This window comes from Scyliorhinus torazame, chromosome 18, assembly GCF_047496885.1.
Source record: "Scyliorhinus torazame isolate Kashiwa2021f chromosome 18, sScyTor2.1, whole genome shotgun sequence".
Classification (NCBI taxonomy): Eukaryota; Metazoa; Chordata; class Chondrichthyes; order Carcharhiniformes; family Scyliorhinidae; genus Scyliorhinus; species Scyliorhinus torazame.
The window spans coordinates 120,410,421-120,424,706 of NC_092724.1; positions in this window are offsets into that span (position 1 = coordinate 120,410,421).

A 14,286-nucleotide genomic window follows, 5' to 3' on the forward strand; every position below is an offset into this window, starting at 1 on the left:
GGGCTGGCTCTTCCGAATTTCATTAATTACTACTGGGCGGCGAATATTGCGATGGTCAGGAAGTGGGTAGTGGCTGAGGAGCCAGTGTGGGAGCGGGTGGAGGTGGCATCATGTAAGGTCACGAACTTGGGGGCATATTTTATCAGCATGTTCCTCCTTAGCAAGCATTGAAAAAAAGTACTCATTAATGACCCCTAACTTCCATGTCTGACGGAAAGCAATGGACACCGAAACTAAGTGAAAAGATTACATACTTACCAGCGATCAAAAAATACAATGTACCTTCTGATGGGAGCAGCAGCCTTCAACCTGTATCGGGACAGACTGCTGTGGTTCCAGCTTGGCACAATTTGAATCATGTCCCCTTGTGATGGGGCTAGTATGGGAACACCCATTAAGGTCAGTGCTTTAAACATCAACTTTGTGTTGAACAGCGAGAGAGCTAAAGGATTCCCTGTTGTTTTCAAGATATAGCTTGAAGCTTTCTCCGTTGCGTTGGCAAAGCACCCATGCCCAGGGATTTCCTGACGGCGTGGGGCTGCCCACAATGGGAAATCCCACTGACTGGCTGGCGGGACGGAGAATCCCACTGCTGGCGGGGTCGCACCGCATCACAATACTGGCGCAGCGGGATGGAGAATCCCGCCCCTTATATTAAAATGTTGTGTTTTGACAATAAGATATCTGTAGAAGTCAGTAAAGTTTAATGGAAAACATTTATTCACAAAAGAAATGTTATAAATACAAAACTTTGATACCATGTGAATATTTAACTTAACATTTAACTTTAGCAGCAGCTGTATGATATTTTGGTTAATAACCTTTCCAAATTTTGTGCAATAAAATGTTTTTTTAACTTTAACACAATGGTTCTGTTTTCTTATTTTTGTAAATCGGGAGAGAAAAGGGGGAGGGGAGGGAGAGAGAGGGTTTGGAGCCTCTTGAACAATGCTGCTTAAAATACAGAGCAAAATCCAAATGAACTTTAGCTGAAGCTTAATACATACACTCCAAACTCACTTTGTAAACGCATTTTATTCAAACTTGTATCAAAGTAGGTAACAGCAAATAAACACCCCGGGAAACATTCTTCTCAACAATCAACTATACAGTTTGTACAGATTTTACTCCTTTTTCACGCCCCCTCCCATCACCGCCCCCCCCCACCCCCTGCGACGAACAGCTCCTCAAACATGGTCACAAACATCCCCCACCTTTTCTCAAACTTCCCTGCTGAACCCCCCATTTACCCTTCGCAGTGCCTCACTCCATACTCCCCAATTGATCTCCATTCCCAACTCCGCTTCCCATTTCTCCTTGATCTTCACACCCGCTCGCTTCCCTGCTCCCCCAGCCACTTACATATATCCCCAATCCTTCCCTCCCCTTCCACATCCGGAAGCAGCAGTCGCTCCAGCAGGGGGTATCCCGGCAATCTAAGGAACCCCTTCCAGACCTTTCGTGCAAAGTCCCTAACCTGTAGATACCTGAACTCACTCCCCCTTAGCAGCTCTACCCTCCCCCTTAGCTCCTCCAGACTGGCGAACCTTCCTCCAAATACAAATCCCTCAACTTGATCAGCCCCACTTCCCTCCACCTCCTGTATACACTATCGATCCCCCCAGCTCAAACCCTTGATTCTCGCACAGCGGCGTTAGCACCGACATACCTTCCACCCTAAAATGCCTCCTCAGCTGATTCCATATCTTCACCGTGAACTGCACCACTAGGCTCCCTGAACACCTACGCGGAGCCATTGGCAATGCTACCATCACCATAGGCCTCAAACTAGACCCCTTACAAGATTCCTCCTCCATCTCTACCCCTCTACCCTTCTCCTTCCCACCACCGCCGCACCTTGTCCACATTCGCTGCCCAATAATAATGAAGCAAGTTTGGCAACGCCAACCCCCCCTGCTGCCTCTGCCTCTGTAGCAGGGTCTTCCCCACCCTTGGCACCTTCCCCGCCCATACAAAGTCAGAGATGGTTGTGTCCACTTTCCGAAAAAAGGCCTTTGGCATAAAGATCGGGAGAGCCTGAAAGATAAACAAGAACAAGAACATTTTCACCACTTGGACCCACCCTGCCAACGTTAAGTGCAGTGTATCCCACCTCTTAAGATCCTCCCTGGCCTCCTCCACCAGCTTTGTTAAGTTCCACTTATGGAGCCCCGTCCATTCCCTCGCTACCTGAATCCCCAAGTACCTAAACCTATCCCTCGCTACTGTAAATGGCATCTCCACTAAACTAGCCCGCTGTACCAGCTCATTCACCGGGAATACCTCACTTTTCCCTACATTCAGCTTGTATCCCGAGAACCCTCCAAACCTCCCCAACAGGCCCATAATCCTTCCCGTACTCTCCAACGGATCCGAAACATACAGCAGGAGGTCATCGGCATAGAGCGACACCCGATGCTCCCTCTGTCCCCTCATTATCCCCTGCCACTCTGCCGACCCCCTGAGAGCCATTGCCAATGGCTCTATGGCCAGCGCAAACAGCAGCGGCGACAGCGGGCACCCCTGCCTCATATCCCTGTGTAAGTCAAAGCTTCATGAGCTCATATCATTCGTCCTCACCCTCGCTCTTGGCACCACATACAGCAACCACACCCTTGCCACAAATCTCAGCCCAAACCCAAACCTTCCCAAAACTTTGAACAAGTACCGCCACTCCACCCGATCAAATGCTTTCTCCGCGTCCATGGACACCACCACCTCCAGTACCAGAGCTCTCGACGGATTCATCACCACATTCAACAGCGTCTTATTACTCGCGAGCTGCCTGCCCTTCACGAACCATGTTTGATCTTCTGCAACCACCCCCGGGACACAATCCTTCATCCTCCCCGCCAACAACTTAGCCAATACTTTCACATCCGTATTCAATAGTGCTATAGGTCTATACGACCCACATTCCACCGGATCCTTCCCATTTTTTGGGATTAGTGTGATTACTGCCTGCTTCATCGTCTCCGGCATCTCCCCCTTCTCCAGTGCTTCATTAAACGCCCCCAACAGATGTGGTGCCAGGTCCGCCACAAATTCCTTATAAAATTCTGCTGGGTACCCATCCGGCCCAGGGGCCTTCCCCGACTTCATACCCCTGATACTATCCAGCACCTCCTTCAGCCCCAGGGGCTCCTCCAACACCTGCCTCTTTGTTTCTTCCACCTGGGGAAATTCTAGCTCGTCCAGAAACCGCCCCATGTCCCCCTCCTCTCCTCCTGAATCTGCCTCACAAAGTCCCTGGTAATACTCTCTAAATGCCTCATTTATCTTCCCTGGCTCTGACACCACATCCCCGGCCCCAGTCCGGATCTTCAATATTTCCCAGGACACAGCCTGCCTCCGCAGCTGGTGCGCCAGCATGCGGCCCGCTTTCTCCCCATACTCGTACTGCACCCCTCTTGCCCTACGCAGTTGTCCTACCGCCCTCCCTGTTGTCAGCCTACCAAATTGCCCCTGCAACATTTCCTCCTCGCCAATCCCTCCATGGTGGGCACCCTCGAATATTCCCTGTCCACCTCCACTATCTCACTCACTAGACGGTCATGTTCCGCCCTCCTTTCCTTATTCGCACGATTCGTAAATGAGATAACTTCTCCCCGGATCACTGCCTTCAGTGCTTCCCAAAAAATGCCAGCCGACACCTCCCCATTCTGATTGAACTCAGCAGCACGGTAGCATTGTGGATAGCACAATTGCTTCACAGCTCCAGGGTTCCAGGTTCGATTACCGGCTTAGGTCACTGTCTGTGCGGAGTCTGCACATCCTCCCCGTGTGTGCGTGGGTTTCCTCCGGGTGCTCCGGTTTCCTCCCACAGTCCAAAGATGTGCAGGTTAGGTGGATTGGCCATGATAAATTGCCCTTAATGTCCAAAATTACCGTTGGAGCTGGGTGGGGTTACTGGGTTATGGGGATGGGGTGGACGTGTGGGCTTGGGTGAGGGGCTCTTTCCAAGAGCCGGTGCAGACTCGATGGGCCGAATGGCCTCCTTCTGCACTGTAAATTCTATGATTCTATAATCCCTAATCGCCAACCGCACCTTATCACAAAAACCTCCATCCGCCACCAACCCCAAGTCAAACCTTCACCCCGGCCTCTGCTCTCGCCTGTACTGAATCAAATATCCAGCCAGTGGGGTGCACGGTCCGAGATAACTATCCCCGCATACTCTGCTCCCTCCACCCAACCAAAATTTCCCGACTCACTACAAAGTAATCAATCCTCGAATACACCTTATAGACGTGTGAAAAGAAGGAATACTCCCTTCCCCCTGGGTTCTGAAAGCGCCATGAATCCACCATACCCATCCTCTCCATAAACCCCCCCAGCTCCCGTGCCATTCGTACCCTACCCATCGACCTGGGGCTTGATTTATCCACCCTCGTCTCCAGGACACAGTTAAAATCTCCTCCCATGATCAACTGGTGCGTGGCCAAATCCGGGACTGCTGCCAGCAACCCCCTCATAAAACCCACATCATCCCAATTTGGGGCATACACATTTATCAACACTACCGGTGCCCCTTCCAATACCCCACTCACAATCACATATCTCCCACCTGGATCCCTCACCTCCTTCGCACTCACAAATCCCATTTCTTTGCTCATTAAAATCGCCACACCCCTCGAATTCGAATCAAGCCCCAAGTGAAAAACCTGCCCAACCCACCCCTTCCTTAATCTAACCTGGTCTTTCACACGGAGGTGTGTCTCCTGCCAAAAGACCACCCCCACTTTCAAGTTCCTGAGGTGCGCGAACACCCGCGACCTTTTAACCGGCCCATTCAGTCCCCGGACATTCCACGTTACCAACCTTACCAGAGGCGTGGGCCTCCAATCCCCTCTACCGTCTGTCATCTTCCCCACTTAACTCCTGCCTCTTTAATTCCACGCTGTCCTTGCCCATCCCAGATGGCCCCTTTCTTCACCCTTGATCATGTCATCTCTCACCCCCTGCCGCGTCGCAAACCCCCACCCCCCCGCTGTCCCCTTCCCCTTCTTCCTCCCCCCCCACTTCCCCTTTCCACCCTCCCCCCGGCCACCCCTCTTGGCCTTCTCCCCCACCACCTCACTTCCGTTCACCAGCATAACCTGCCAGCGCGGCTGCCCCTGTCCAAAGGCACATCCTAATGACCTCCCACTCCTCAGCTCCAAGAAGAAGGCCTCCTACGGGCCTAACCCTCCCCCACTCAAACAATGACTTCTCCTGAACTCCAGGTAGCCTTCTCCAAAAGCAAACAAACAGATGTTAACACAAACAGTCCCGTAAAACAGGAGGGGGGATGGGAACATCCATCCCCACATAAACCTTTCACCCCTACAACTCCTTACAATCTCAAAATTGAACAGAACCCCCCACCCCCCCACAAAAAAGGCGAAAATCTCCCAATCCCTATACCCACTTCAAACATGCTCCCGACCATTACATAGTGCCAGCACCCCGGTTCCCAAGCATTGTCCACTCAGTTCTCCCCCAGTTTATGCTCCTTAATGAAGTCTTCGGCTGCTTCTGGGGTCTCGAAATAATGTTCCCGGCCTCCGAACGGCACCCATAATTTCGCCGGGTAGAGCACCCCAAACCTGATCTGCCGCCGGTACAGCGCCGCCTTGGCCTTGTTGAAACCTGCCCGCCGTTTTGCCAACTCGGCTCCGATGTCCTGATAAATCCGGACGTTATTTCCCTCCCAGTTGCAGCTACGCTTCTCCCTGGGCCACCGTAGAAATTTCTCTTTCTCCACAAATTCATGGAGTCTCACGATCACCGCCCGCGGCGGCTCCCCAGCTCTAGGCTTCTGCCTCAGTGACCTATGCACTCGGTCCACTTCAGGTGCCTTATCTAGCACCCCTTCTGCCACCAGCCCGCCAGCATCCTCGAGATGTACCTCGTGGCACTCACACCTTCCACTCCTTCAGGCAGGCCCACTATTCGCAGGTTCTGTCTTCTCGAGGTATTTTCCTGCTCCTCAATCTTTGCCCTCAACGTTTTACAAAGGTCACCCAGGAGCCCCACCTCCGTCTCCAGAGCCAGCACACGATCGCCGTGGTCCGAGATCACTCCTTCGCTCTCCAGAATCTGGACCCCTGCACCTCCAAACACCTCTCCATCCGCTCCAAAGTACTCTTCAGGGGTGCCACAGCTTCTGCAATGGCCTTTGCATGATCCTCACACATTTCTTTCCTCTGTTTATGGAACTCCTCCTTGATAAAAGTCATCAGTTCCTGTATCTGGGGCCTTACAGCTTGCGCCTCCCCCGCCTGCATGCTGGAAGAGGCTGTTGCTGCAGCACCACTGTTTCAACTTTCCAGCCAAATCTCTCACTGCTTTCTGCCAGGTCTGGCGATCAGAAGACATACCATTCCAGGGGTAAACTACTCCTCTAACATTCCCCTACGCCTTTTCATCAAAATTCCAACCGGATGTGTGTGAAAAGAGCCCTTTTATGTGATCACTCACTCCATGGTCACAACCGGAAGTCCAAACTCACTTTATACATGAAAGTACTTTTAAAAAAGTTTAGAGCACCCAATTCTTTTTTTTCCCCAATTAAGGGGCAATTTAGCGTGGTCAATCCACCTACCCTGCACATCTTTGGGTTGTCGGGGTGAGGCCCAATCACACATGGGGGAATGTGCAAACTCCACACGGACAGTGACCCAGAGCCGGGATTGAACCAGGATCCTCTGAGCTGTGAAGTAGCAATGCTAGCTACTGCGCCACCGTGCCGCCACCTGAAAGTACTTTTCACTAGAATTAACAGCCACATGACAAATCAAAGTATAAGTAAAAATATATCTTTCTTTCAATTTCTGTACATTTAAAACATCTTTCAAACACTTTCACAGAAGATTGGCCACCTAAAAAATCCTATCTGATATGTCTCCTGCCACTGCTCGCCACAGCTAGAAGAAAGAAAAACTGAAAATAAACAGGCCTAAATACTTACGGGACAAACAGGCCAAATGATAATAATAATCCTTATTACTATCACAAGTAGGCTTACATTAGCACTGCAATGAAGTTACTGTGAAAATCCTCTAGTCGCCACATTCAGACCCTGGTCGGATACACAGAGGGAGAATTCAGAATGTCCAATTCACCTAACAAGCACATCTTTCAGGACTTGTGGGAGGAAACCAGAGTGCCTGGTGGAAACCCACACAGACACGGGGAGAACGTGCAGAATCTGCACAGACAGTGACCCAAGTTGGGAATTGAACCCGTGTCCCTGGCGCTGTGAGGCAACAGTGATAACCACTGTGCTACGGTGCTGCCCATTAATTTCCAATCAGCCGGTTCATTGCTGCTCTTCCAAGAAAAAAAAAGACGGGGTTGGGAGTTTGAAAGCGGCGCACTTTCAACGCGCACCTCCATGCGTCGTTACTTCTGCATAGTCCCAACGCGCATGTGCGGCCTGCGATCCCCGCACACGAGAATAGGTCCCGGAGGTTATGGGCTATTACGTATTCTAGCCTTGCCCTGCAATTCTAAGTATTCATCACCTTCTTTGTCCTTAATAGGTAGGGCGATGGAGTTAAGGCCAGGATGAGATCAACCATGATCAAATGGCGGGGCAGAGTCGATGGGCCAAATGGCCTAATTCTGCTCCTATATCTTACGCACTTATGGACATATAATAGGTCCCACCCCACAACCTTACTAGCCACTTACTATTTAAATGCCGGTAGAAAATCGTTCGGCCCCCTTTAATGTTAACTGCCATTCACATATTCTCTCTTTGCTTCACTTTTTGCTTTCTTCTACCCTCTACTTCCACTCCCTACATTCTCTTCTTTGTGATTATCTAGTGTGTTGCAAACTGTCCCAACATGAAACAAGAGCAGAGGGTGCTGGAAAAACTCAGCAGACCTGGTAGCATCTGTTGGGAGAGAAAACATTGCCTTATTTTCCCTCCTCAAAACTGCTCAGTATGAAACCTGTATCAGACTGCCACTGAACCTGTTTTCACAGAACAAATGTACTGCAGCCTTATTCTCATCGCTGCCCAACTGATGATTTGAATAGGTTTAGTGTTATCGCTATATTCCCACTTATAACATTTAGAATCCCAGAGGTAGTTTTTATATTTTACCAAACCTTATCCACTAATTAAAGCTGGCATATATTCTGGGATTCATTCTTGAACCGCGACAATCCATCTGGTGTAGAGTGATGAATGTAGATATGTATTGTATTATGATTCTGGTGCAGTAATGGTTGAATGCCTGAGTTACTGTGTGTAGATACTGGCTACAGAAGGGGTCATTAAGGCATCGTAATAATGAGATCATGCATATTTCAAACAATGCTTTTGTGTAAAAGGACAAGCCTATTGTTATAATTTCTGGGGAGGGGACTTCCGGGTGCGGCGATGACCAGCTGAGTCGCACGTTTCGGCAGCTCCCGGTGGAACGGACTTTTGGGCTCTTGATAGGAGCCCCAACGGTAATTTTAACGGCTAAAAACACCGTGCGGTAAACCAGAAGGGAATTCCCCCTGGACACGGATGGAAAAAGGAGAGGAAAGTGGCCGGATTGCAGCGGATCCTCTGGAACAGCGGCAAGGAAGGCAAGCAAAAACCAAGATGGCGACGGAAGGTGGCAGTTTCACATGGGGCCCTGAACAACAAGAGTTCTTGAAATGCTGCGTGGAAGAGATAAAAAAGGAAATGAAGAAAGAGCTGTTGGCCCCGATACTACAGGCGATTGAAGGGCTAAAGGAGGAACAAAAGACCCAGGAGCGGGAGCTTCGGGTCGTGAAGGCGAAGGCAGCCGAGAATGAGGACGATATACAGGGCCTGGTGGTGAAGACGGAGATACAGGAGGCACATCAGAAACGATGTGTGGAGAGGTTGGAGGCACTGGAAAACAACGCAAGGAGGAACAACCTGAGGATTCTTGGTCTTCCTGAAGGTGTGGAGGGTGCGGACGTCGGGGCATATGTGAGCACGATGCTGCACTCGTTAATGGGAGCGGAGGCCCCGGCGGGTCCGTTGGAGGTGGAGGGAGCATACCGAGGTATGGCGCGAGGACCGAGAGCAGGAGAAACTCCCAGAGCCATAGTGGTGAGATTCCTCCGTTTTAAGGATAGAGAAATGGTCCTTAGATGGGCGAAGAAAACTCAGAGCAGTAAATGGGAGAACGCGGTGATCCGCGTTTATCAAGACTGGAGTGCGGAGGTGGCGAGAAGGAGGGCGAGCTTTAATCGGGCCAAGGCGGTGCTTCATAAAAGGAAGATAAAATTTGGAATGCTGCAACCGGCAAGACTGTGGGTCACATATCAAGGGAGGCACCACTACTTTGAGACGGCGGATGAAGCGTGGACTTTTATTGTAGAAGAAAAACTGGAATGAGTGGATTATTAAAAAGAACGTTTGGACAAAGTGGTGGGGCGAATGTGGGGGGCGAAGAGGGGTTTTATGTTCTAATCCTGCGGTGTGGTAACTTTTCTCTCTCCCACAGGGGGTGATGGGGGGAGGTGGGGAGGGAGAGGAGATGGGGCGTTGGCCATGGGGGGCGGGGCCAAGGGAGAAGCGCGGGCTTGGCTCCCGCGCTATGATAATTATGGCGGGAATAGAGAAGCAGGAAGGAGGGGGCGTCGCACGGTGCGAGCCGTGGTCACGGGGGGAAGCCGAGGTCAGCCAGAGTTTGCTGACTTCTGGGAGCAACATGGGGGGAGTAATTACGCTAGCGGGGGGTCTAGCGGGGGGGGGGGTGGGAGGGGGGAATTACTGGGTTGCTGCTGCTGGGGAAAGGGGGGAGCGGGTACGGGAGAGGATGGGCGGGGGGGCACCGCCTGGGGGAGAAACAGCTGCGTGGGAACTGGGTGAGAAGCTGGAAAAAGATGATGGCTAATCGGCAAGGGGGGGGGGGGGGGGAAGCCCCCCAACTCGGCTGATCACGTGGAACGTGAGAGGGCTCAACGGGCCAATAAAGAGGGCACGGGTACTCGCACACCTTAAGAAACTTAAAGCAGATGTGGTTATGTTACAGGAAACGCACCTGAAACTGATAGACCAGGTTAGGCTGCGTAAAGGATGGGTGGGGCAGGTGTTCCATTCGGGGCTAGATGCGAAAAACAGGGGGGTGGCTATATTAGTGAGGAAGCGGGTAATGTTCGAGGCAAAGACTATAGTGGCGGATAACGGGGGCAGATACGTGATGGTGAGTGGCAAACTACAGGGAGAGACGGTGGTTTTGGTAAACGTGTATGCCCCGAACTGGGATGATGCCAATTTTATGAGGCGGATGCTAGGACGCATTCCGGACCTGGAGACGGGAAAGCTGATAATGGGGGGAGACTTTAACACGGTGTTGGAACCAGGGCTGGATAGGTCGAAGTCCAGGACTGGAAGGAGGCCGGCAGCAGCCAAGGTGCTTAAAGATTTTATGGAGCAGATGGGAGGTGTGGACCCGTGGAGATTCAGTAGACCTAGGAGTAAGGAGTTCTCGTTTTTCTCCTATGTCCATAAAGTCTATTCGCGCATAGACTTTTTCGTGCTGGGTAGGGCATTGATCCCGAAGGTGAGGGGAACGGAGTATACGGCTATAGCCATTTCGGATCACGCCCCACACTGGGTGGACTTGGAGATAGGGGAGGAAACAGGAGGGCGCCCACCCTGGAGAATGGACATGGGACTAATGGCGGATGAGGGGGTGTGTCTAAGGGTGAGGGGATGTATTGAAAAGTACTTGGAACTCAATGACAATGGGGAGGTCCAGGTGGGAGTGGTCTGGGAGGCGTTGAAGGCGGTGGTTAGGGGGGAGCTGATATCAATAAGGGCACATAAAGGGAAGCAGGAGAGTAAGGAACGGGAGCGGTTGCTACAAGAACTTTTGAGGGTGGACAGACAATATGCGGAAGCACCGGAGGAGGGATTGTACAGGGAAAGGCAAAGGCTACATGTGGAATTTGACTTGCTGACTACAGGCACTGCAGAGGCACAATGGAGGAAGGCACAGGGTGTACAGTATGAATATGGGGAGAAGGCGAGCAGGTTGCTGGCACACCAATTGAGGAAAAGGGGAGCAGCGAGGGAAATAGGGGGAGTGAGGGACGAGGAAGGAGAGATGGAGCGGGGAGCGGAGAGAGTGAATGAAGTGTTCAAGACATTTTATAAAAAATTATATGAAGCTCAACCCCCGGATGGGAGGGAGAGAATGATGGACTTTTTGGATCGGCTGGAAATTCCCAAGGTGAAAGAGCAGGAAAGGGTGGGACTGGGAGCACAGATCGAGGTAGAAGAAGTGGTGAAAGGAATTAGGAGCATGCAGACGGGAAAGGCCCCGGGACCGGACGGATTCCCAGTCGAATTTTATACAAAATATTTGGACTTGCTCGCCCCGGTACTGATGAGGACCTTTAATGAGGCAAAGGAAAGGGGACAACTGCCCCCGACTATGTCTGAAGCAACGATATCGCTTCTCTTAAAGAAGGAAAAGGACCCGCTACAATGCGGGTCCTACAGACCAATTTCCCTCCTAAATGTGGATGCCAAGGTCCTGGCCAAGGTAATGGCAATGAGAATAGAGGAATGTGTCCCGGGGGTGGTTCACGAGGACCAAACTGGGTTTGTGAAGGGGAGACAGCTGAACACGAATATACGGAGGCTGTTAGGGGTAATGATGATGGCCCCACCAGAGGGTGAAACAGAGATAGTAGTGGCCATGGATGCCGAGAAAGCATTTGATAGAGTGGAATGGGATTATTTGTGGGAGGTGTTGAGGAGATTTGGTTTTGGAGAGGGGTATGTTAGATGGGTGCAGCTATTGTATAGGGCCCCAGTGGCGAGTGTGGTCACGAATGGACGGGGATCGGCATATTTTCGGCTCCATAGAGGGACAAGGCAGGGATGCCCTCTGTCCCCATTACTGTTTGCACTGGCGATTGAGCCCCTGGCGATAGCGCTGAGGGGTTCCAAGAAGTGGAGGGGAGTACTTAGGGGAGGAGAAGAACACCGGGTATCTTTGTATGCGGACGATTTGCTACTATATGTGGCGGATCCGGCGGAGGGGATGCCAGAAATAATGCGGATACTTGGGGAGTTTGGGGATTTTTCAGGGTATAAATTGAACATGGGGAAGAGTGAGCTGTTTGTGGTGCATCCTGGGGAGCAGATTAGAGAAATAGAGCACCTACCGTTGAGGAAGGTAACAAGAGACTTTCGTTACCTGGGGATTCAGATAGCTAAGAATTGGGGCACACTGCACAGGTTAAATTTAACGCGGTTGGTGGAACAGATGGAGGAAGATTTCAAGAGATGGGATATGGTAGCCCTGTCAATAGCAGGGAGGGTGCAGGCGGTTAAGATGGTGGTCCTCCCGAGATTCCTCTTTGTGTTTCAGTGCCTCCCGGTGGTGATCACGAAGGCTTTTTTTAAAAGGATTGAAAAGAGCATCATGGGTTTTGTTTGGGCCGGGAAGACCCCGAGAGTGAGGAAGGGATTCTTACAGCGTAGCAGGGATAGGGGGGGGCTGGCACTACCGAGCCTAAGTGAGTACTATTGGGCCGCTAATATTTCAATGGTGAGTAAGTGGATGGGAGAGGAGGAGGGAGCGGCGTGGAAGAGATTAGAGAGGGCGTCCTGTAGGGGGACTAGCCTGCAGGCTATGGTGACAGCCCCATTGCCGTTCTCACCGAGGAACTACACCACAAGCCCGGTGGTGGTAGCTACACTGAAGATTTGGGGACAGTGGAGACGGCATAGGGGAAAGACTGGAGCTTTGGGGGGGTCCCCGATAAGAAACAACCATAGGTTTGCCCCGGGGGGAATGGATGGGGGATATGGAATGTGGCAAAGAGCAGGAATAACGCAACTGAAAGATCTATTTGTGGATGGGAAGTTCGCGAGTCTGGGAGCGCTGACCGAGAAATATGGGTTGCCCCAAGGGAATGCATTCAGGTATATGCAACTGAGGGCTTTTGCGAGGCAACAGGTGAGGGATTTTCCGCAGCTCCCGACACAAGAGGTGCAGGACAGAGTGATCTCAAAGACATGGGTGGGGGATGGTAAGGTGTCAGATATATATAGGGAAATGAGGGACGAAGGGGAGACTATGGTAGATGAACTAAAAGGGAAATGGGAAGAAGAGCTGGGGGAGGAGATCGAGGAGGGGCTGTGGGCGGATGCCCTAAGTAGGGTAAACTCGTCGTCCTCGTGTGCCAGGCTAAGCCTGATTCAGTTTAAGGTATTACACAGGGCGCATATGACTGGAGCGCGGCTCAGTAAATTTTTTGGGGTGGAGGATAGGTGTGCGAGGTGCTCGAGAAGCCCAGCGAATCATACCCATATGTTTTGGTCATGCCCGGCACTACGGGGGTTTTGGATGGGGGTGACAAAGGTGCTTTCAAAAGTAGTGGGGGTCCGGGTCGAACCAAGCTGGGGGTTGGCTATATTTGGGGTTGCACAAGAGCCGGGAGTGCAGGAGGCGAGAGAGGCCGATGTTTTGGCCTTTGCGTCCCTAGAAGCCCGGCGCAGGATATTGCTAATGTGGAAGGAAGCCAAGCCCCCGGGGGTGGAGACCTGGATAAATGACATGGCGGGGTTTATAAAGTTAGAGCGGATTAAGTTCGTCCTAAAGGGGTCGGCTCAAGGGTTCACCAGGCGGTGGCAACCGTTCGTCGAATACCTTGCGGATAGATAGATGGAAGGGGAAAAAGAAGGCAGCAGCAGCAGCCCAGGATTTGGGGGGTGGGGGGGGGGGGGGGGGGGGGGGGGGGGGACAAGGCAGTTGCCAATTAGGGCTAGTTTTCATTTTTGTTATTTAATATTTATTCATTTTTTGTTTTTTGTTTATATAAAATAGGTCATTGTTATTTGTGCTGTTATAATATTGTGTAAAGGATGCACAATGTACTGTGTTGGTTGACCAAAAATTTTCAATAAAATATTTATTAAAAAAAAAATAATAATTTCTGGGGAGTAATAATTAGAGACATTAATCTAATGAAACAAAAAAACAGAGTCCATTCTGGGCAGGAATCGAGGGGATGTTTCCGGTGTTTGTAGCACCGAGAATGACCCTGCTATTTAATGGCGCTCTGTTTTTTTATCGGCCCCCGACGGACATTCCACACTGGGATTGCACTTCGCCGCATATCCTGCGCTGAGGAGCTTCAATGAGCGGAGCTCCTCAGTGCAGGAGGAAATTGGGGCGCGTTTCTAAATGGCACCCCGATCTATTGACCCCCCGATACAACCACCAGGCCCCTCCCCCCGACGTCCTAACTCACCTGTTGGGAGGTTCTTGAGACTCTCGCACCCCACCACATACGGGCAAG